We start from the raw sequence: 23,333 nt of genomic DNA, 5'->3' as shown, positions 1-23,333 counted from the left end.
CACCAACCACTCCATTTCAAAACGAACTTCGTACAAACCTGAATTGTCCGATTTCATGGACCAATTGAAATCAGATTGAGTGCAAAACTTGGGGAACATCATCATGTTGTGGGTGGTGTCATTTGGTGGGTTTTGAGTGAAATCCAATATCAAGAACTATGCAATACACCAACCACTCCATTTGATAACCAACTTCGTACGAACCTGAATTGTCCGATTTTGTGGACCAACCGATATCGAATTTAGTCCGAAACTCAATGAGCATCACAATATTGTGGTAGGGGTCATTTTAGGAGTTTTGAGTGAAATCCAATTGCTAAAACTATGCAATACACCAACAACTCCATTTCAAAACAAAGTTCGTACGAACCTTTATTGTCCGATTTCATGGACCAATAGAAATCAGAGTGAGTCCAAAACTTGGGGAACATCATAATGTTGAGGGAGTAGTCATTTGGTGAGTTTTGAGAGAAATCCAATCTCTAGAACTATGCAATACAAAAACCACTCCATTTCAGAATGAACTTGGTACGAACCTGAATTGTCCAATTTCATGGCCCAATCGAAATCGGATCGTACAAACCTGAATTGTCCGATTTCGTGGACCAATCGATGTCAGATTGAGTCCAAAACCTTGGGAACAACATCATGTTCAGGGAGGAGTCATTTGGTTGGTTTTGAGTAAAATCCAAAGGCCTAAAACTATGCAATACACCAACAACTCCACATTCGAACCAACTTCATACGAACCTGAATTGTCCGATTTGATTAACCAATAGATATCAGATTTAGTCTAAAACTTGCGGAACATCATCATGTTGAGGGAAGGAGTCCTTTGGTGAGGTTTGAGTGAAATACAATTGCTAAAACTATGGTATACACCAACCACTCCATTCAGAACGAACTTCGTCGAACCGGAATTGTCTGATTTCATGGCCCAATCGATATCGGATTCAGTCCAAAACTTTCGTAACATCATAATATGGTGCGAGGAGTCATTCGGTTGGTTTTGAGTAAAATCCAATTCGTAAAACTATGCAATACACCAACCACTCCTTTTTCTAACGAACTTCGTACAAACCTGAATTGTCCGATTTCATGTACCAATCGACATCGGATTGAGTCCAAAACTTGGGGAACATCATAATGTTGTGGGAGGAGTCATTTGGTGGGTTGTGAGTGAAATTCAATCTCAAGAACTATGCCATACACCAACCACTCCATTTCAGAACCAACTTCTTACGAACCTGAATTGTCCGATTTGATGGACTAGTCGATATCGGATTGAGTCCAAAACTTGTGGAACATCATAATGTTGTGGGAGGAGTCATTTGGTGAGTTTTGAGTGAAATTCAATTGCTAAAACTATGCAATACAACAACCACTCCTTTTTCGAACGAACTTGGTACAAACCTGAATTGTCGGATTTCATGTTCCAATCGGCATCGGATTGAGTCCAAATCTTGGGGAACATCATAATGTTGTGGGTGGAGTCATTTGGTGGGATTTCAGTGAAACCCAATCTCTAGAACTATGCAATAAACCAACCACTCCATTTCAAAATGATAATAGCTGTGAAGTGCATCATTTATGTCCCTAAAATATACCCTTAGAGCTTATTTATTTACTAATTTATTTATTTTGGTCTACTATATTTTTAATTGGTCAAATGAAGTTTAATATTATTTTGCATTGACTTTGGCCCATTTTATGTAGGCAAATAATATTGGAATTATGTGGGCAGATTATTGGATTGCAAAAGAGATGAAGTAAGAGAGAAAACTAAGTTAATTGATTGGAGACTCATCATGTGCTGAGTAAGAGACCATGACTTATCAAAAGAGGAAGCTGACGTGCATGCATAGGACTGTGGAGAAGTTAAATTCAAGGAGAAAATAACTCCTAAGGGATTAGGGTTTCACTGATATAAAAGGGAGCTACTAGCTGTGTCTCGGGGATTCTGCTTTTTGGCTCAAAACACTTTGTTTTTCTAGAGTTATTGTTCTTTGTTATGGAGAACTAACTCCCTAGCTAAGGCTAGGGGGAAAGCCTTTGAGATACTATGTGGTTTTGTTAGTTTGATTTCGATGGAGCTTTAATGTTAAATTCTTATTTATGGATTTGTTCAATTTAATTTTAGTTTTTCTCTTTGATCAATTGATGGGTTCTTGATAATCTTATTCATAGGTTCAGTCAAGCTTTTCCTATAGTTTAGTAAAAACATCCATGCTTTTGAGATTTGAGAAAAATTAGTAGATTACTTTGATTTCATTGAAATTATTTCTTGATAGGTTGTTGCTGTAGGTACAGGTTATACTTGAAATTCTCTCTAAACGAAATTAAATTGGATTTTAATTGTGAACAATCATAGTGAGAATCAAACTAATGGGATTACATATGTATTTTGAAGGTGGAACCCCGACGTCTTAGTGTTTTATTATCATTGAACTTTCTTCTAATCTTTTAATCACATTCTTCTTGTTGCAGTTATCTTACATATTTTGTGCACTTTAACACCGCTCTCTGTGGATACGATACTCGACTTACGAGATTTACTATTGCGCGACACCTGCACTTGGGTTTAGCAAGCAATTTTTGGCGCCGTTGCCGGGGAGCGGCTTTACAAAGAGCACATGATTTTCTTTACATTCAGTACACTCTTTCCTTTTTATTTATTTATTTGTTTGAATTTACATGCGGTATAGAGATCATCTAGGAAGATTTGCTAAACGACCTGAATCAGAAACTTTATTCAGAAATCTTTTTGATATCTCTAGTGAATCTGAAACCATGGGTGATCAAGTTAATGAAGGTGAAAATCCTCCAGTTAGAACATTAAATGATTATTTGCATCCTAGCCGTACTGCATCTCCTTCGTGCATTGTTTTTCCAGCTAATATGCCCAACTATGATTTTAAACCTGGCATGATTCAACTCCTTCCTATTTTTCATGGGATGGATAGTGAAGATCCATATGTGCATGTTAGAGAATTTGAAGATGCTGTAAGCACGTTTTATAATCAAAATGATAAAATTGAGATCATAAAATTAAAATTCTTTCCATTCTCTTTGAAAGAAAAAGCAAAAAGTTGGTTATATTCGTTGAGGACTGGGTCTATTACTTCTTGGACTGATATGACTCATGTTTTTTTTCAGAAATATTTTCCAAATCATAAGACAATTGCTTTGAAGAAAAGAATCTCAAATTTTGCTCAAAAAGAAAGTGAAACATTGTATCAAACATGGGAATGATTTAAAGAACTTTTGAGTCTTTGTCCACATCATGGTTTTGAGAATTGGCGACTAGTTAGTCACTTTTATGATGGACTCCTTCCTCGAGATAAGCAATTTGTTGAGTCTATGTGTAATGGTGAATTTATGCAAAAATATCCTGATGAGGCCTTAAATTTTCTTGATGAAATTGCTGAAAAATCTAATCAGTGGACCACTCCTAGCCCATTTGAAAGTACTGACCACTTTAAGTCTGCTTCCTCTTCTGTTAGTAAAGGAATTTTTCAATTAAAAGAGGAAGACGATTTGAAATTAAAATACAAGAATTGGCCAAAGAGGTAGCTGCTTTAAAAATCGGAAAATCTAATGCACCCCAACATGTTTATTCCACCGATATTAATCAGATTTGTGATGTTTGTTACGAGATTGGTCACTACACTAAAAATTGTCATCTGTTACAGGAGATGAAAGGAGCTTATGAAGAACGATGTGCAGTCATAGGAAATTATCAAATGGCATATTCTCCTTTTTCTGAGACCTACAATCCAGCAACAAGAAATCATCCTAATTTCCGTTGGAGGAATAATGAGTCCCACCCTCAGGTAAGTTTCCCTAACCATAATCATCTGCTCCAAATTCATTTAATCCTAAACCATAATCATTGGGAGATACTCTTCAAGCTTTCATACAGGAGAACCAAAAGCAAAGTCAAAGGTATGATTCAATGTTTAATCAATTGTTTGAGGAAAATAAAGAAATTAAGAGTCATATTTCCAAATTAACTAATTCTTTGGCTGTTAATGAAAAAGGGAATTTTCCTTCCAACACTGAAGCAAATCCTAAAGGTGTTAGTTCATGTGAAATTGGATATGAACATGCAAAGTCTGTTATTTCTCTTAGAAATGGAAAAAAAAAATTGATACTACACCTCCATCTAAAGAGGTTGAAAAATCTAAGAGCAATAACGAACTTGACAAGTCCAAGGAAAGTGAAATTGCTAAACACTATCATGTGCCTGCACCTTTTCCTAAAGCTTTGCTTCCCCAGAGAAAAATTGGTCAAAACTTTGAAATTTTGGATCTTTTCAAACAGGTTAAAATTAATATTCCATTGTTAGATGCAATTAAACAGGTTCCTGCTTATGCTAAATTTTTGAAAGATATGTGCACGTATAAGAGAAAGCATAATGTCAAGAAAACTGCATTTTTAGCTGCTCATGTCAGTTCGGTGTTGCAAAACAAAATGCCTCCAAAATATAAGGACCCAGGGAGTCCTACTCTTTCATGCGTTAATGGAGAACATTTTATTGATCGTGCTCTACTTGATTTAGGTGCCAGTGTCAATTTACTGCCTTATTCAGTTTACTTGCAGCTAGGTCTTGGAGAGCTTAAGTCTACAATGGTGAAACTGCAACTAGCCGATCGTTCCGTCAAGACACCCCGAGGGATTATTGAGGATGTGTTGGTCCAAGTGGACAAATTTTATTATACTGTTGATTTTATTGTTTTGGACACTGAACCTGTTTTAAATTCTGACAACCAAATTCCTGTGATTTTAGGTCGACCTTTCTTGGCTACATGTGATGCTAACATTAGCTGTAGGAGTGGGGTGATGAAACTTAATTTTGGGAATATGACCATGGAAGTTAACATATTTAATGTGTTTAAGCAGCCATATGAAGATGAGAATCTGAAGTTGTGAATTTGATTTCACCTCTTGCCCATGATCAATTTGTGAAAAACAGCATGCCTGATTCTTTGGAGAATTTTTCAGTGAATTCTAATATTGATGAAGATGAATTAAACCCTGAAGTTGCTGAAATTCTTTCTTGTTTTGACTCTTTGCAGGTGCAAAACGTTAAAAAATTGCCACCCACATTTGAAACGTTGCCACCTCAAGTCCCGCCAAAGCCATCTAATGTGGAGGTGCCTGAATTAGAGTTAAAACCTCTACCAGCAGGTCTAAAGCATGCATTCTTGGGACCTAATGATACTTTTCCTGTGGTAATATCTTCTGAATTAAACTCTTCACAGGAAGGTAAGCTACTTAATGTTTTAAATACTCATAAATCTGCCATTGGTTGGACACTTGCTGATATCAAAGGAATTACACTACTACAAAAAGTGAAAAAGACGACCAGAAAAACACGGCGGTCTAAGTGAAAACCGTCGTTGTTTTTTAAAAGACGACGGTTTTATAAAACCACCGTGTAATAACACCTTAGACAACTAAAAAATGGATATTCAAATGGCTGTTCCTAAAACACAACGTACTTAATTAAAAACCGACGTCTTATTGAAATAGGATTTTCAAGTGGTAAAATCATAGCCAACAAATAACGGCGGAAGTTATGAACCGACCGACGTAGAAAGTAAAGACGACGATTTCAAAAAAAGCCGCCGTTTTTACCCAGAAATTAACACGACCAAGTTTTCGTATAAGGCGCCGTATAATTACAAATAAATCCACGGACGGTAAAATACAAAATACCGCCGTATTAAATTAATGTACAACTACGGCAAAGATAAATATAACGACGTCTTTCTCGTATTTCTACGACGATATCTTTAAATCTTACCAAGTTGGGGTTTTCATTTAACGACGTATTATACAATTTAACGTCGTATTTGTCCACTTTATACGTCATACATTATATTTAAACCGTCGTCTGAATAAGAATTTTTTTTAACAATTTATTTCTTGGATTTTGTTATCCTACGTCGGTAGATCTACTTAATGACAAGAATTGAAATAACCACGACGGTTTATATAGAAAACCGCCGACATAATCAGATTTTTCTGAGATCACAAGGGTTAGGAAATCATACAAGATGGAACTTTGTTGCTCATCATAATCTTACCAGAAAGACAATATTTTAGAGGTTAATGATGTATGTGTATTTGTGTCTTTGAGATACACAAACGCACATACACATTAACATCCAAAAAATTGCTTCTAAAATTTGACGACGGCAGCCTCAGATTTGCAATCAGAGAGACAATTTTTTGGAAGTTGATGATATGTGTGCGTTTGTGTATCTACACAAACGCACACACACACATCAACATCCAAACAATTGCCTCCTAAAATTTCACGACGGTAGCCACAGATTTGCAATCAGAGAGACAATTTTTTGAAAATTGGTGATGTGTGTATGTTTGTGAATCAGATACACAAACATACACACAAACCAACATTCAAACAATTGCCTCCCAATAGATGAGGTGAGACAGAGAAAGGGGCAAGAAGAAGTTGCAACCCTAATCGAATACTAAAACTGAAAGCACCCGTGAAAAAAAACTCTATTTATAATTAAAAAACCAAATCCACGTCGGTTATTACACATAACGACGTTTAACAAAAATAATCCACGTCGGTTAGCAAATACATTACGTCGTTTTAGTCTTACTTAAGACGACAAGAAAAGCCGACGGTATAACAAAAAACAGTTGTTGTTTTTATATTCGTATTTGATTTAAATCAGTCACCCAGAAAAGAAATTTTACAAATTCTAGAACATTAATTTGCTCGGGAAAAAAAACTCTATTTATAAGGCACTGTTTTTGAAAAATAAACTGAAAGAAAAAGGGAAAAAAAATTATATTTATAATTATAAAAATAAAATCCACGTTGGTTATATGACACATAACGACGTTTGAAAAATGAATCCACGTCGCGAAAAAAATATTGTGTCGTTTTAGTTTAAAAAAGACGACAGTATAACAACAAACAGTCGTTGTTTTTATATTGGTATTTGATTTAAATCAGTCCCCCAGAAAAGAAACTTTACAAATTCTAGAACATTAATTTCCTCGGGAAAAAAACTCTATTTATAAGGCACTGTTTTTGAAAAATAAACTGAAAGAACAAGGGAAAAAAATTATATTTATAATTATAAAAATAAAATCCACGTCGGTTATATTACACATAACTACGTTTGAAAAACGAATCCACGTCGCGAAAAAAATATTGCGTCGTTTTAGTTTAAAAAAGACGACGGTATAACAACAAACAGTCGTTGTTTTTATATTGGTATTTGATTTAAATCAGTCCCCCAGAAAAGAAACTTTACAAATTCTAGAACTTTAATTTCCTCGGGAAAAAAAACTCTATTTATAAGGCACTATTTTTGAAAAATAAACTGAAAGAACAAGGGAAAAAAAAATCTATTTATAATTATAAAAATACAATCCACGTCGATTATATTACACATAAGACGTTTTAAAAACGAATACACGTCGCGAAAAAAATATTACGTCATCTTAGTTTACAAAAAGACGTCGGTAGAACATAAAACCGTCGTTGTTTCAATTTCTTTAACCGTTCTCTTTCTGAAGCCATTTCTACTCTTTATCGCATTCTTGAAAACCCATCTCCTTCTTCAGAAGCTCTACGGATAACTCATCTTCTTCACTAATGCCGATAACCCATCTTCTTCTATCACAAACCTGACGGATCTTCTTAGCCAAGAAAATCGAGTAGAGGCTGACATCGATCTTCAGGTTTCCCTGAGAAGCGAACTTTCCTTCGACAGCGAGTGGAGGCCAAGCTTGCATCTCTTTTGATGGAAAGCAAGGAGTATTCAGAAGCACTAAGTCTTCTATCAGGATTGACAAGCTTCCTCTTGTGGATATAGATTTGTTGGAGAGTAAGCTCCATTTCTCTTTGAGAAAGACATCCAAATTATTGTCTTCGAGATGTGAGAGAGAGTGTCTTTGAGAGAGGAAGAACTTGGAAACCTAAATGAAAACTGAAACTGAAAGAAAGCGACAAATTTATACAATAAATTTTTAAAACCCACGGCGGTCCTTACAAAAAACCGCCGTCTATTTACAAAATTCCACGTCGGTATATTACAACAAAACGACGTATATTATAAAAATAAACGTCGGTAAATTACAAAAAACCGTCGTGTTAAATATTTCTACCATGACGCGAGATATTGATTTATCGACTTTTATTTAGGCGTTTACTACGGCGGTACCTACAACACTACTGTCGTATTTATTTACCATGTCCTAAGTTCAAATTATCGTCGTAGTTTGTCTATTAATACGTCGTCGTTCTATGTAAACCGCCGTCTTATTACTATGAAACGGTTTGTATATATATACAACTTTTCGTCTACCTGACTACACATGTACTGTTTCCAAACCCGAGAAAAAATTTCAATATCCCGGAGAAAACTTTTCGTCTTTTTCCTTGTCGAGCACTGTCGAGTATCTCATCGTCTTCTTCTTGTCTTCATCGTCGTCTCTGAACTTAAACACCAAACTCCGAGAGAAAGCTTTCATTGCACGCAAAAGGTAAGCTTTCATTTCTCACTATTTTTGTTGCTATTTTGCATGCTCATACGGTTTTTGTTTTGAAAATCTTTTTACCTTTTTTCTGGCGAAAATCATTTTTATTCTTTCCAAGTTTGATAAAATACATAGACAGAGAGGGAAAGTTTCCAACTTTGAACACAACTAATTCAACTAAATAAGACGACGGTAGCTTCTTATTTACATGGTTAAATATGTAGACCACGACAGTTCGTCAGTCGTCCTAGCGTCGTCTTAAAATTGATCTAAGTTGTTTTTAAAATGACGGTCAATTTTTTATTTGCTTGTTTAATTGCAGGTTTGATTTCTCTGAACCATGGTTTTCGTTTTTCCTAATTTGATAAAATACAAAGACAAAGAAAGTAGGGTTTGGTATCTTATTATTGAAGCCGTGTGAATGTTCATACCACGACGTTATACTAAGATACCGTCGTCTATAAAAGATGTCAAACCTTTCTTTCTTTTTCTTTGTATTTTATCAAATTAGGAAAAACAAAAACCATGTTTCAGAGAAATTAAACCTGCAATCAAACATTCACAGAGAAAGAAAAATGTTTTTGGTTTCTTATAAATACGAAGGTAGCTTATTATTTACGTCGCGTGAATATCCATAACACGACGTTATATTAATATTTACGTCATGTGAATTTGAATATCACGATGTTGTGTAAATATCACCGTAATAAGTTCTTATTACGTCTTCTTTAATATTGTTTCGTCGTTGTTTAAGTACTCTCGTTTTAAACATTTATTACATCTGATGTTATGTTATTACGTCGTATAAAATCTTATCATACATCGTATTTTATAAATAACCGTCGTTTGTATTCTAATTTTTTTCCTGAAATATTTTCACTTGCAGGTTTGTTTTTTCTGTAACCATGGTTTCTCAAGACCAAAGTAAGGACTCTGGCTCCAAAAAAAATGGAGGTAAGGAGCTTGGAATGGTAACTCCTCAAGACAAGCCCTTGAAGAAGATGAAGTTTATTTCATCTGCTGAGACAGAACCAACCAGCACGACAACAATTTCTAAGGATTCAAAGTCAGGTCGAGGTATGAGCACAATGCCTCGTGTTGTGAAGAGAAAATTTCAGAAAATCAAGCCAGTTGTTGAGTACAATAAAAGGGGGAAAGGATGTGGCCCTGCACATACTGAGATGCAGTCCTACATTGGTGTGTTGGCACGCTCCAAAGTCCCACTTGTGGACAAGAAATGGGCTGAAATCCCCAAGGATATAAAGGAGCAGATTTGGGAAGCCGTTGACATGGCTTTTGTGGTAGGTCAAGGGGGCAAGACCTCGGTGTTATCTTCTGCTGCCAAGAAATGGAAGGATTTCAAGTCTACACTGACGAGGCATTATATCCTTCCATACATCAAGGAGAGGGAGAAATTAAGCCAACCCCCTGAAGTATATAAATTCATAGAGAAAGCGAGAATGGGATGCCTTTGTAGCTTCAAGGTTATCCAAAGAATTTGAGTCTGTGTATTCTCAACATTCACAGATTAGGGAGAAACTTGAGTACAATCAGCGATTGTCTCGAAAAGGATATGCTGGTTTGGAGGATCAATTGGAGGAAACCATGCAGGGTAGAAATTGATCGATCTACCTTATGGAAGAAAGCTAGACAGGACAAACATGGTAACATCCTGATCCAAAGGTGGCAGAGAAAGCAAAATTAATTGTAAGCCGACACACTCTGTTTTAAATTTTTATTAAACTGTGTATAATTCTTATTACGTCTTATGTTATATTTTTCCGTCGTGTGAATGATTTTACTACGTCGAAATGTTTTAAAAACGTCGTGAAAGATCTAAATCTGGAATCACAACTCGTTTTCTGTAATTATAGCATAAGACGTCGGTGGTTAATTTTTTCTTCGTGTGAATGATGTTACTACGCCGAAATGTTTTCAAAAACGCCGTGAAAGATCTAAATCTGGAATCACAACTCTGTTTTCTGTAATTATAGCATAAGACGTCGGTGGTTTATTTATTGCGTCGTTTTTAAGTAATGTCGTTATAAAAATAATATAACGTCGATTTCTATGTTGTTGCGTCGTGTGAAATTATATAATGCGTCGTTTGTTTATAAATAACCGTCGTGTGTTTTCTTGTGCTGACTTTTTTATATGTCTTTGTTTTACGATGAATTGCAAAAAACAAGTGGCTGAAGGCAGTCTTAGTGTAACTGGCAATAATGATGTGTTAACCTTGGCTTTGGGTCCCGAGCATCCAGGGAGAGTAAGAGGGGTAGGTGCTGGGATTTCCCCTAGGCAATTCTTCAATTTACCTAGACAACAGAGGGTAAAGTTTGCCAATCAATTGAAGAAAAGTGTAAGAATTGTCCTTCAAGAAGAGACTAAGAAGATGGAAGCTAGATCAAGGGAAGAGGCTTTAAGGATGGAGGCTAGAACCAAACAATTGGTAGAGGCTGAGAGGGAACATTTACTAAGTCAGCTTTCCCAACTCATCCCCAATTTTGATCCAAGCATGCTTAAACCGAAAACTAGCCCCTGTCAAAACCAAGGTCTAGAGCAAAGTCCCAAAAATCCAATGTCTGATAAAGCAAGCTGTTCTGGGGCTGATGTGAGATCCCTACATTTAGAGGATGATACTGCCAAAAATGGGGAACAGCAGGAAGAAACGGTAACATATCTGAACTTTGAATTCTCTGTTTTTTTAAAAACATTAGACGTCGTTATTATGAAGAAACCCGTCGTTTTAAAACCATACCACGACGATTTTATAAATAAACCGTCGTTTTTATTTAAATACCACGTCGTATTTAGTTTACTTGTTTTACACGCCATTAGACGTCGTACTTTGTGGTTTTTAGACGACGGTTTTAGTCCTTACCGACGTAATAGACAATTACCACGACGTTTATTATTTACCATCGTTTAATAATTTTAAGACGTCCATAATTCTTACATACCGTCTTATGTTATGCCTTACCACGACGTTTTGATTTAATTTTTTTACTTTCTGTACAATCTGTCTTATATATATATATATTTCTTTATTACTTAAAACAGAAATCTGGGGCTTTAGAAAATCAAGATGAAGAGAAGAAAGAAGAAAAAAAAGATGAAGAGAAGAAGGGAGAAAAAAAAGATGAAGAGAAGAAGGAAGAAAAAAAAGAGAAAAAAGATGAAGACAAAAAGGAAGACAAAAATGATGAAGAAAGAAAGAAGAAAAACAAGATGAAGAAAAGCATGACAAAGAGGTATATTCTCATAACTTTGCCTTTTTTATTTGTTTTTCAAATTTCAGACGTCGATATTTTTCTTTAAACCGTTGTTTGTTTTCAAATTAGACGTCGGAATTTATTTTCTATGACGTAATAAATTATTTAAAACGACGGTTTTTTATTACCGTCGTTTAAATTATTATCAGACGATGTTTTTTAATTTAAACCGTCGTTTTTATTGAATTACCACGTCATTTTATTTTGCTTTATTTCTTTAAACAGGGTAATGAAGTAGTTGATTATTCAAATGTGGAGGTGCCATCTTCCTTACAATCCCTTTGTCGTTATGTGGAAACGACACTAAAGCCTCAGGAGAAGATCATGACCTTCACAATTGAGAAGGAGGTGTTTGGTGCAGATCGCAGTACCTTCGTCTTGCATGAAGATATTACACAGTTTGCAGGCATGGAAGAAATTGGGGCTACTGTGGTTGCAATATATATGAGGTTTGTCCTTATCAAACATTATAGCATAAGACGTCGGTGGTTTATTTATTGCGTCGTTTTAAACCACTAACCACGTCGTTCTTTTTTTACCGTCATGATAAATTAGTTATAACGTCTGCTTCTATTTCAGTTCGTCGTGTGAAATTGTATAATACGTCGTTTGTTTATAAATAACGTCGTTTGTTTTATATATTTAGGTGCTTATATGATCGTTTGAGAGAAGCAAATATGTGCAGCATGGTTGGCTTTATCGACCCTGCTCAAGTTAGTGCCAACGCTGGGTCACTAATCGACAAATCACGAATTGTAGCCAATCGACTTCAGAAAACAGATGGTGAACAGATTTTCATGATGCCTTACAATCCAGGGTTAGTCTCCTTAAAAGGATTTTGTTTGTATGATTTTCACTAACTGACCACTTATAAAACTGTTTAACTAATTTTGTGTCGTTTGAAACATCTAACCACGTCGGTTCTTTATTTATTGAGTCATTTGAAATAACTAACCACGCCGGTAGTTAATTACCGTCGTGATAAATTTATAATGACGCCGATGGCTATGTTATTACGCCGTGTGAAACTCTATAATACGTCGGTTTTTATAAATAACCGTCGTTTGTTTTCTTGTGCTGACTTTTTATATTAACCGTCGTTTTTTATTTTAATTTTGTGCAGCCGTCATTGGGTCTTGCTGATTGTGAGAGCAAAGAGGGAAACCGTCTATTTTCTGGATCCTCTGCCTGAAAATCGTGTGGTTGATGAGGAGGGCAAAAATATCGTGAACAGTGCTTTAAAATTTATAATTCCCTACATAGGCGCAGACCAGGCCGTAAAGCACCAATTTGGAAAACTCGCCAGCACACCAAAGCAACCCAAAGATGTCAAATGCGGGTATTATGTGATGCGCTTCATAAGGGACATCATCATGGATCCTTCCTTGGAGTTTGAGAAGAAGGTAAGAATAAAATTTTCAGAAACATTTTATGTGGTTTTTTGTATTATCAACGACGGTCCTTTAAAATTACCGTCGTTGAATCGATAGACAACGTCGGTTATGAAAAAAAGCGTCGTCTGTGACTGAATTTCTTTTTATTTTGTAAAGCTTAATAATCATTGTTTATGGATTGCAGTTTGCCAAGGGAAAAGAGCAAGCGCCATACCCCCAAGCAGCCATTGATGAAGTCCGGAATGAATGGGCAGAGTTTGTTTGCCTTCATATTGAATAGAGGATTTTTGGAACACTAGATATTTTTATATGTACTAATTTTGTCTATAATATATAATGTACAAATTTTGTCTATAATATACATCCTTTTTTTCCTTGAAAATTTGTTGAGGTTTTCATAATATAAAAGAAAAAACAAATTGCGTAACCGACGTGTAATAACTTTCCAATGACATAATTATGTAAAAAACCGACGTAAAATGATATTTAGACGTGATATACCGTTTGTACGTACATGGGACGTCATTTTAGTGAAAATTTCGCCATGGTTTCGCTTTTAAACGACGTCCTTTGAACAAGTAAGTCGTTTATTATATAATTTAGAGTTTAGGGTTTAGGTTATTACTTTTTAACGACGGTGATTGAGTCGTGGAATATGTAGTTTACGTCGGATGGTGAAACATCCGCCATGATTTCTCTTTTAAACGACGCCCTTTTTACAAGTGAGTCGTTTACTATTATTTACAACGTCGTGGTTTGTTGTTGATAAAAGAATATTTTATTATTTTTAATTCAAAATATTCAAAATAAATTTAAAATAAATCCAAAAAATTCAACTTCAACTCCTATGAAGTCATTGATATATTTTCTTCCCCCTAAACCCCAAAAAAATGCAGTTTGAGTAATAAAAGTTTAAAATGACCAACCAAAATAAAATTGTTTTGATGAGTCATAACATCACTTATATAGTTTGATGGTTTAGGGTTTAGGGTTTAGGGTTTGGGGTTTAGGGTTGTTATTTATTAGGGTTTAGGTTAAAGTATAATTTTTGGGGTTTAGGGTTTATGTTTGTTATATATTAGGCTGTAAAACCATAAACAATTTTATAATATTAAATTTTACAAATATATAATTTATGGTTTTAAAGTTTATAGTATTACTTTTAACGACAGTGATTGAGTCGTGGAATATTGAGTTTACGTCGGATAGTGAAAAATCCGACATGGTTTCTCTTTTAAACAACGTTTTTTTACACGTGAGTCGTTTATTATAATTTACAACGTCGTTAGTTACTTAACCCCAATGTGTTTTGTTGTTGATATACGAATATTTTATTATTTTTAATTCAAAATTTTAAAAATAAATTTAAAATAAATCCAAAAAATTTAACTTCAACTCCTATGAAGTCATTGATATATTTTCTTCCCCCTAAACCCCAAAAAAATGCAGTTTGAGTAATAAAATTTTAAAATGACCAACCAAAATAAAATTGTTTTGATGAGTCATAACATCACTTATATAGTTTGATGGTTTAGGGTTTAGGGTTGTTATTTATTAGGGTTTAGGGTTAAAGTATAATTTTTGGGGTTTAGGGTTTATGTTTGTTATATATTAGGCTATAAAACCATAAACAATTTTATAAAATTAAATTTTACAAATATATAATTTATGGTTTTAAAGTTTAGGGTATTACTTTTAACGACAGTGATTGAGTCGTGGAATATTGAGTTTACGTCGGATAGTGAAAAATCCGTCACGGTTTCTCTTTTAAACGACGTTTTGTTTACACGTGAGTCGTTTATTATTACTTACAACGTCGTTAATTACTTAACCCCGACGTGGTTTTTCATAGTTTTGATGACTTCTGTTTGATTTTGCGTCGTACATAGTTTTACCACGACATCCTTAATGTAATAAGCGTCATGTTTAATGTGAAATTTTAATGACGTTTGTTTTTTCGGTCGATGTTTTAAAGAGCGCGCTTTCTAAAAATATTCGCGGGACCTAAAATTTTCAGATTTGGCTCTTAGTTTTATACTTCTAACCCTGAACCCCAAAATTTTCAGATTTCGCGCAACATAACATTTCGCTCTCTCACTTCATCTCTAATTCAAAGTTGGGCTCTCCAGGCTATGTCAAATCCAATTTGGTCATAATCTGTGAGCTCTGCCAACCTGTAAGTACAAACCCTCTCTTCCCCTTGTAAATTCATTGAATGATATTACGTTGTTTTGTTAAAGGGTTTTAGATATATGTTTTGCGATCTGTTAATAATGTTGTTGGAGGTATGGGTTCATGGATTTTCTGTTTAATGTTTTCTTGATCACTCTTTGTTATGTTGAATAGGGAATGGATTTCATTTTGTCGGATCTTTTAATCACTCTCTGTTATGTTGAATTGGGAATGGATTTATTGTTTTCATGCTTAGTATATATTGGTTTCATGCTTGGTTTCATGTATATGTTGTGTTCTTAATAGGGTTTTGGGATCTTGAAAAGAAAATGGATATCGACGCGTTTTCAGGCATCGACGGTTTTTACTTTAAACCGTCGTTTGTATTACTTATACACGACGGTATTATTTAACTACCGTCGTGGTTATAATTAGACGACGTTTGTTGAAAATCCGTAGTCTATATATGTCAAATACGTCTGTTTTTATTTAAAAACCATCGTCTCTGTTGTATATTACTTGCTATTAGACTTTATATAATCTGCTATAGTGATGGTCATTGCTTGTCTTTTCACTTTATTATATATAATAGGGTATAGTGTCGGAGATGGATAAGTCATGGATGCACTCGGATAGAAGATCAAAGGCATATGAGTTAGGGGTGGAAGCATTTTTGAACTTTTCTGTAGCAAATCTTCTAACTACAACACATATCCGCTGCCCATGTGTTAAATGTGTTAATTTGAAATTGTTTGGGGTTGGAATTATAAGGGATCACTTATACTTTAATGGAGTTGACCAAAGCTATAAGAATTGGACATTTCACGGAGAACCTTGGGAAGCAACTACTAATGCTAGTAGAAATGTTGAAGAAGATGATGACCATAGTAGGTACAGTTTTGTGTCCTGAAGAAATAGAGATGGATGATAATGATTTTGGTGATTTTGGATCTGATCCTTATGAGTTTGCCAATGTGATTGGGGATGGAGATCAACCATTGTACCCTGGTTGTAGAAAGTACACGAAGTTATCGGCATTAGTGAAGTTGTATAATTTGAAGGCAAAACATGGGATGAGTGATGTCTGTTTATACAGAATTATTGATACTTCAAGGCGATTTGCTTCGAAGGAAATACAATACCGGCCTCTATGTATGAGGCAAAAAAGACTTTGTGTGCATTGGGGCTGAGTTATGAGAAAATGCACGCATGCCCCAATGATTGCATCTTGTATAGGAAGGAGTATGAGGATTTAACTCATTGTCCTACTTGTGGTATCTCAAGGTGGAAGGAAGGCAAAGATTCAATCTTGAAAGAGGGTGTGCCAGTGAAGGTGGTGTGGTATTTTCCTCCAATTCCAAGGTTTAAAAGGATGTTTCGATCACATGAGACCGCTAAGAGTTTGACTTGGCATGCTACTAGAAAATCAATTGACGGTTATATGTCTCATCCGGCAGATTCCCCGTCTTGGAAACTTCTTGATGATAAATGGCCCGAGTTTGGTAATGAGCCGAGAAACTTGAGATTGGCTCTTCATCTGATGGATTCAATCCCCACAGTTCTCTAAGTAGCAGATATAGTTGCTAGCCAGTTATCTTAGTTACATATAGTCTCCCTCCATGGTGTGCAGAAACGAAAGTTCATGATGTTGACCTTATTGATTTCTGGTCCTAAACAGCCCGGAAATGATATAGACGTCTACTTGGAGCCTTTGATTGATGATTTAACATCTTTGTGGGATGGGATTGGAGTAGTGTAGGATGCACATAATGGAGAATACTTTACACTCAGAGCTGCATTAATGTGGACAATTAATGATTTCCCCGCCTATGGAAACTTATCTGGTTGTGTTGTTAAAGGATATAAAGCTTGTCCAATATGCGGCGATGATGCACCTAGTCACAGGTTGAAAAATGGCCACAAAATTTGTTACATTGGGCATAGAAAATGGTTACCAATCAATCATCCATACAGGAGGCAACGTGCAGCTTTTAATGGGAAACTGAATATGGCACGCCCCTGAGCCATTAACCGAGAAGAAGTGCTGCATATGGTTGAAGATGGTGTGAGTTTGTTGGAAGAAGAAATCAATATTCTTTGATCTCGAGTATTAGAAATACCTTCCTGTGAGGCATGTCCTAGATGTTATGCACATTGAGAAGAATGTTTGCGATAGTATCATTGGTACATTGCTGGAGATCCCTGGAAAAAATAAAGATGAGATTGCTGCTCGATTATATTTATTGAACATGGGGTCAAAACGATTTACAACCCGAGTATGGACAAAGACGTACTCGTTTGCCTCCCGGGCCTTGGAATTTGTCAAGAGCAGAGAAGAGAGAGGTTTGCAATTCTTTCTATGGTATGAAGGTCCCTGAAGGTTATTCTTCAAATATAAAAAATCTTGTATCTTTACAAGATTCAAGACTTCTTGGCCTTAAATCACATGATTGTCATACCTTAATGCAACAATTGCTCCCTGTGGCAATTCGTTCTGTTTTGGAGAAGCCTGCAAGGTATGCAATAACTCGTTTGTGCTTCTTCTTCAATGCTATATGTGCAAAGACTGTTGATGTTTCCAAGCTAGATAAGTTGGAAGAAGATGTAGTAGTTACTTTGTGTTTGCTTGAGAAGTACTTTCCCCCTTCATTCTTTGATATCATGGTTCATCTAGTAGTACATCTTGTCAGAGAAGTTCGTCTATGTGGGCCAGTATATTTTAGATGGATGTATCCGTTTGAAAGATATATGAAAGTGCTAAAGGGGTATGTTCAGAATCATACTCGTCCCGAAGGTTGCATTGTGCGGTATATAGTCAAGAAGCTGTAGAGTTTTGTACCGAGCATTTATCTAATGTTAGTACAGTTGGAGTGCCTTCAAGCCAAAAGATGGGAGTTTCAAAGCCATTATCAGGTTGCACAGTGAGCGTAGTTGATCGGGACCTGTTGAACCAAGCACATCTATATGTCTTGGAGAATACGGAGGAAGTCCTACCTTATATCGAGTACGTATGAGTTTTATTCTTTAAGTTTCCATTTTAAATTATTTCTTATGTTTATCTTATATGTTTAGGACCGTGATACTTGAATTTTGTGTGTCATGTAGGCAACATATGATCCACATCAAGACCGCTTATCCAAAATTTAGAAAGAGAACAAAGTGGCTGCAGGATAAGCACAATAGCACTTTCATTCAATGGCTACGCTTCAAGGTATATGTTATTGAATAACATATTGGACTTTTAATTTTCTTCTTTCTATGTTAGATTGAATTAAGTTATGATCAATTTGCAGGTTAAAAGTGAACTTAATAAGGAAGACAATCATGGCGTATCAGAAAATTTAAGGTGGCTAGCAACTGGTCCAAACATGGCAGTGCCATTATATAGGAGCTATCTTATTAAAGGTATTAAATTCAACATCAAGGCACAAGATGATGTGCGGACAACTCAAAATAGTGGAGTTTATTTACTTGCACATACTATGCATGTTGCTAGTGCCAAAGATAAAAACCCAATTCTCTCAAATATGGGTTTCTATGGTGTCATTCAAGAAACTTGGGACCTTGACTACCAAAAGTTTACAATCCCAGTCTTTAGGTGTGATTGGATTGATAATACTTCTGGTTTTGTAGTGGACGAACTTGGATTTACCCTTGTAGATTTGAGTAAAATTGGACATAGGAATGACCAATTTGTTTTGGCTTCTCAAGTCAAATAAGTATTTTTTGTTGACGACCCGATGCATCGTGGTTGGTCGGTAGTGTTATCAATGCCTAATAGAGAATATAATAATGTTATTGGTGATGATGTCTTAGGTGATGTGAGAATTGAGTGTGAGCCATTTACTAGAGGGATGCCAAATGTTGACACATTTGATGAAGTGGTGGTTGAGTTAGGGAGTCAAAATATTCGAGATGGGTGTGAAGATATATGGGTTGAATGATGCTTTATGTAATTGGCAGTGTATGACATTAATTTTGTAATATATTGTAATGTGATTTCTTCACTTTCATTATACAGGTTTTGGTCACAAAACAATCAGTACAAAAATTACTGGTTCCAGATTACAAACACGACGGTTTTGATAAAAATGTGAAAAACAAACGTCTGTTCTAATAAATAACGACGTTTTGGAGCATTCAACGATCGCAATATATTTACCGACATCTTAAAGCAACGTAACAATGAAGAACCACGACGCTATTGTGAAACAGTTATCCAGGATAACACGTCGGACAAGCATAAAGAATCGCCATGTAATTCAAAATAACACGACTCCAATCCCATAATAACGACGTCTAAAAGACGAGAACTTTAACCTGAACGTTACAAAAGACGACGTCGTCATGAATTTACCACGTCGTATGTTCTTTCATAAACGAAGTGGAAAAGGATGAATTCACGGCGGTATTTGAAGTCCATTAAATTTGTCGACGTTAAGATATATGAATTAGACGACGTTAATTTTTTTAATGAAGACCTATAAATTATTAAACATGACGGTCTTTTTCATGGTAACAACGTTGTATATAGACGACAACGTCGTCCTTATAAATTACTGTGTCGTAATTAATGACCCCATCATTTTTTCCATGTTGTTTATCTTTAAAATATGACGTATAAATTCTGTAATACGGCTCTCATTTATTTGGAACCGACGTTGTTGATTCATTTCAACGTCGTCTCTGTAAATACATGCGTTGTAAGTAATAACCCTGACATCTATTTCCACGTCATAATTCATAGAAAAATCAAAGTGGAAAATTTATTTTACGACGGTTGTTGGAAATGTTGTGACGTAGTAGGTGTCAATAACGTCGTCTATTATGATTGTAAAGACGTCATATTTATATTTGTACTTAAATATTTATTTCACGGCGTTAAGTTTTAGTTCTCATCGTTGTATGTTTATCTTGCGGCCATGTTCTGTTAATATATGTCATATGTTTCCTTTTTAACGACGTTTTTTTGTTGGAGTTGGTCGTCTATTCTCATCCTCGACTCGTTTTTTTATGTCTTTTTGCAGCACAAAGACGTCTGTTTTTATTTTTTGATGACATTTTTTGTTTTAACAACGACGGTTATTCACCATCGTGGTTTTGTTATGGAAAAGATGTCAGTGGATTCCACAACCATTTGAAAACAGAATACACGACAGTGAATTCCCGTCGTGTTTTTCCTTTTTTGTAGTAGTGTTAGCCCTCTTGTTTATACTCATAAAATATTTTTAGAGGGGGGTGCTAAACCATCAAGGGATGCACAATGTAGATTAAATCCAAGCATGACAGAAGTAGTTAAAACTGAGGTTTTGAAACTATGGGATGCGGGTATTATTTACCCAATTTCTGATAGTGAGTGGGTCAGTCCTATTCAAGTTGTCCCCAAGAAATCTGGCATAACTGTAGTTAAAAATGATAAAAATGAATTGGTTCCTACTAGAATTGTTTCTAGTTGGCGCATGTGTATTGACTATAGGAAACTTAATTCTGCCACAAGAAAAGACCATTTTCCTTTGCCTTTTATTGATCAAATCTTAGAAAGGGTTGCTGGTCATGAATTTTATTGTCTTCTAGATGGATACTCTGGTTATTATCAAATTGGAATTGCAATTGAAGATCAAGAGAAAACAACTTTTACATGTCCTTTTGGTACTTTTGCTTTTCGTCGAATGCCGTTTGGATTATGTAATGCTCCTGCTACTTTTCAAAGATGCATGATTAGTATTTTTAGTGATATGGTGGAGAAATTTCTTGAGGTTTTTATGGATGATATCTCTGTCTTTGGTGATTCTTTTGATGATTGTTTGAGTAATTTGGAAAAAGTTTTGGTTAGATGTCAAGAGAAAAATCATGTTTTGAATTGGGAAAAATATCATTTCATGGTTCCTTCTGGAATTGTCCTCAGTCATATTGTTTCTGCTAAAGGCATTGAAGTGGATAAAACGCAAATTGAATTAATTTCTAAATTGCCCATTCCAAAAACCATAAAAGATGTTAGATCCTTCTTAGGACATGCTGGCTTTTATAGGAGATTTATCAAGAATTTTAGTGTTATATCTAGACCATTGTGTAATCTCCTACTAAAAGATTCTCCTTTTGAGTGGACTGATGCTTGCCAAGTTGCTTTTGATAAATTAATTGGAATGTTGACATCTGCTCCTATCATGCAACCACCTGATTGGAATTTACCTTTTGAAATTATGTGTGATGCTAGTGATTATGGTATTGGGTCTGTTTTGGGACAAAGAAGGGATAAGAAACCTTATGTCATTCACTATGCAAGTAGGACTTTGAGTAGTGCTCAAATGAATTATTCCACAACTGAAAAAGAACTTCTTGCAGTGGTATTTGCTTTGGATAAATTTCGTGCTTATTTGGTTGGATCCCCTATTGTTGTGTTCACTGACCATGCCGCTTTAAAGTATCTTCTCACCAAGAAGGATGCTAAGGCTCGATTAATTAGGTGGATCTTGTTACTTCAAGAATTCGACATCACCATTAAGGACAAAAAGAGAGTAGAAAATGTTGTGGCTGATCATTTATCCCGATTGGTTTTTGATGAATCTTTTGAAAATACCCCAATTAATGATTCTTTCCCTGATGAGCAACTTTTTGCTCTTTCTGAATTATCTTGGTTTGCTGATATAGTTAATTTTCTTGCTACAGGTCAAATTCCATCTCATTGGAATGCGCAAGATCGGAAAAAGTTTTTGGTTGAGGTACGCAATTTCTTTTGGGATGATCCATATCTGTTTAAATATTGCCCGGATCAAATTATTCGTAGATGTGTGCCTGATCATGAAATTCATGCTGTAATTTCTTTTTGTCACAATGGACCATGTCGTGGTCATTTTTCTGTAAACAAAACTGCTGCAAAAATTTTGCAATGTGGATTTTATTGGCCTTCTCTTTTTAAGGATACTAATATTTTTTGTCGGACCTGTGAACGTTGTCAAAAATTGGGGGCCATAACTCGTAGAAATATGATGCCTTTAAATCCCATTTTAGTGATTGAAATATTTGATTGTTGGGGCATTGATTTTATGGGTCCGTTCCCTGCATCTTTTGGGTATCTATATATTTTGGTAGGAGTTGATTATGTTTCAAAATGGGTCGAGGCTGTTCCTTGTCGACTTAATGATCATAAAACAGTTTTACGGTTTCTAAAAGAAAATATTTTCTCAAGATTTGGAACACCTCGAGCCATTATCAGTGATGGGGGAAAGCATTTTTGCAATAAACCTTTTGAGGCTTTAATGAAAAAATATGGTATAACTCATAAAGTCGCTACCCCCTATCATCCACAAACAAGTGGCCAAGTTGAACTTGCTAATCGGGAATTAAAACAAATTTTGGAGAAAACAGTAAACCCAAATCGCAAAGATTGGTCTCTCCGACTAACCGATGCGCTTTTGGCATATCGTACTGCTTTAAAACCCCGCTTGGTATGTCTCCCTACAGATTAATCTTTCGGAAAGCTTGTCACTTGCCTGTGGAATTGGAACATAAAGCTTATTGGGCTATACAGATGTTTAATTTTAATGTGGATGATGCCAGTTCACTTCGAAAGCTTCAATTAAATGAGTTGGCAGAAATTCGAAATGATGCATATGAAAATTCAAAAATTTACAAGGATCGAATGAAAGTTTTTCATGATAAACATATTCTGAGAAAAACTTTTGAGCCTTCACAGAAAGTTCTTTTGTACAATTCACGATTGCATCTATTTCCTGGCAAGCTTCGTTCTCGATGGGCAGGTCCTTTTGTGGTGAAAAGAGTTTTTCCTTTTGGAGCTGTGGAGATTGAGAACCCCATAAATGGTGATGTTTTTAAAGTTAACGGTCAACGCCTTAAGCCATTCTTGGAGACTATTGTTTTGCAGGACGAGACTTTCCCTTTGGAGACTCCAGTTTATGAGCATTGATCCTCTACACTTTCTACTGTCTAACCCTTTGCTTTCTCT

The 23,333-nt window shown here is 35.5% G+C and overlaps 1 non-coding gene and 1 pseudogene across 1 annotated transcript; one reads left to right on the top strand and one right to left on the bottom strand.

The window, feature by feature from the left end:
* The first annotated feature begins 2,694 nt into the window (after positions 1–2,694).
* On the top strand, positions 2,695–23,294 carry LOC148916864 (uncharacterized; annotated as a pseudogene).
* On the bottom strand, positions 3,184–3,290 carry LOC148916865 (small nucleolar RNA R71). Its single transcript, XR_016127553.1, has one exon. It is a non-coding gene; the product is annotated as a small nucleolar RNA R71 (small nucleolar RNA).
* Positions 23,295–23,333: the final 39 nt, after the last annotated feature.

Source organism: Prunus mume, linkage group LG5, assembly GCF_029339155.1.
Source record: "Prunus mume cultivar Tortuosa linkage group LG5, ASM2933915v1, whole genome shotgun sequence".
Taxonomy (NCBI): domain Eukaryota; kingdom Viridiplantae; phylum Streptophyta; class Magnoliopsida; order Rosales; family Rosaceae; genus Prunus; species Prunus mume.
This window is presented reverse-complemented; position numbering and strand designations above follow the sequence as displayed.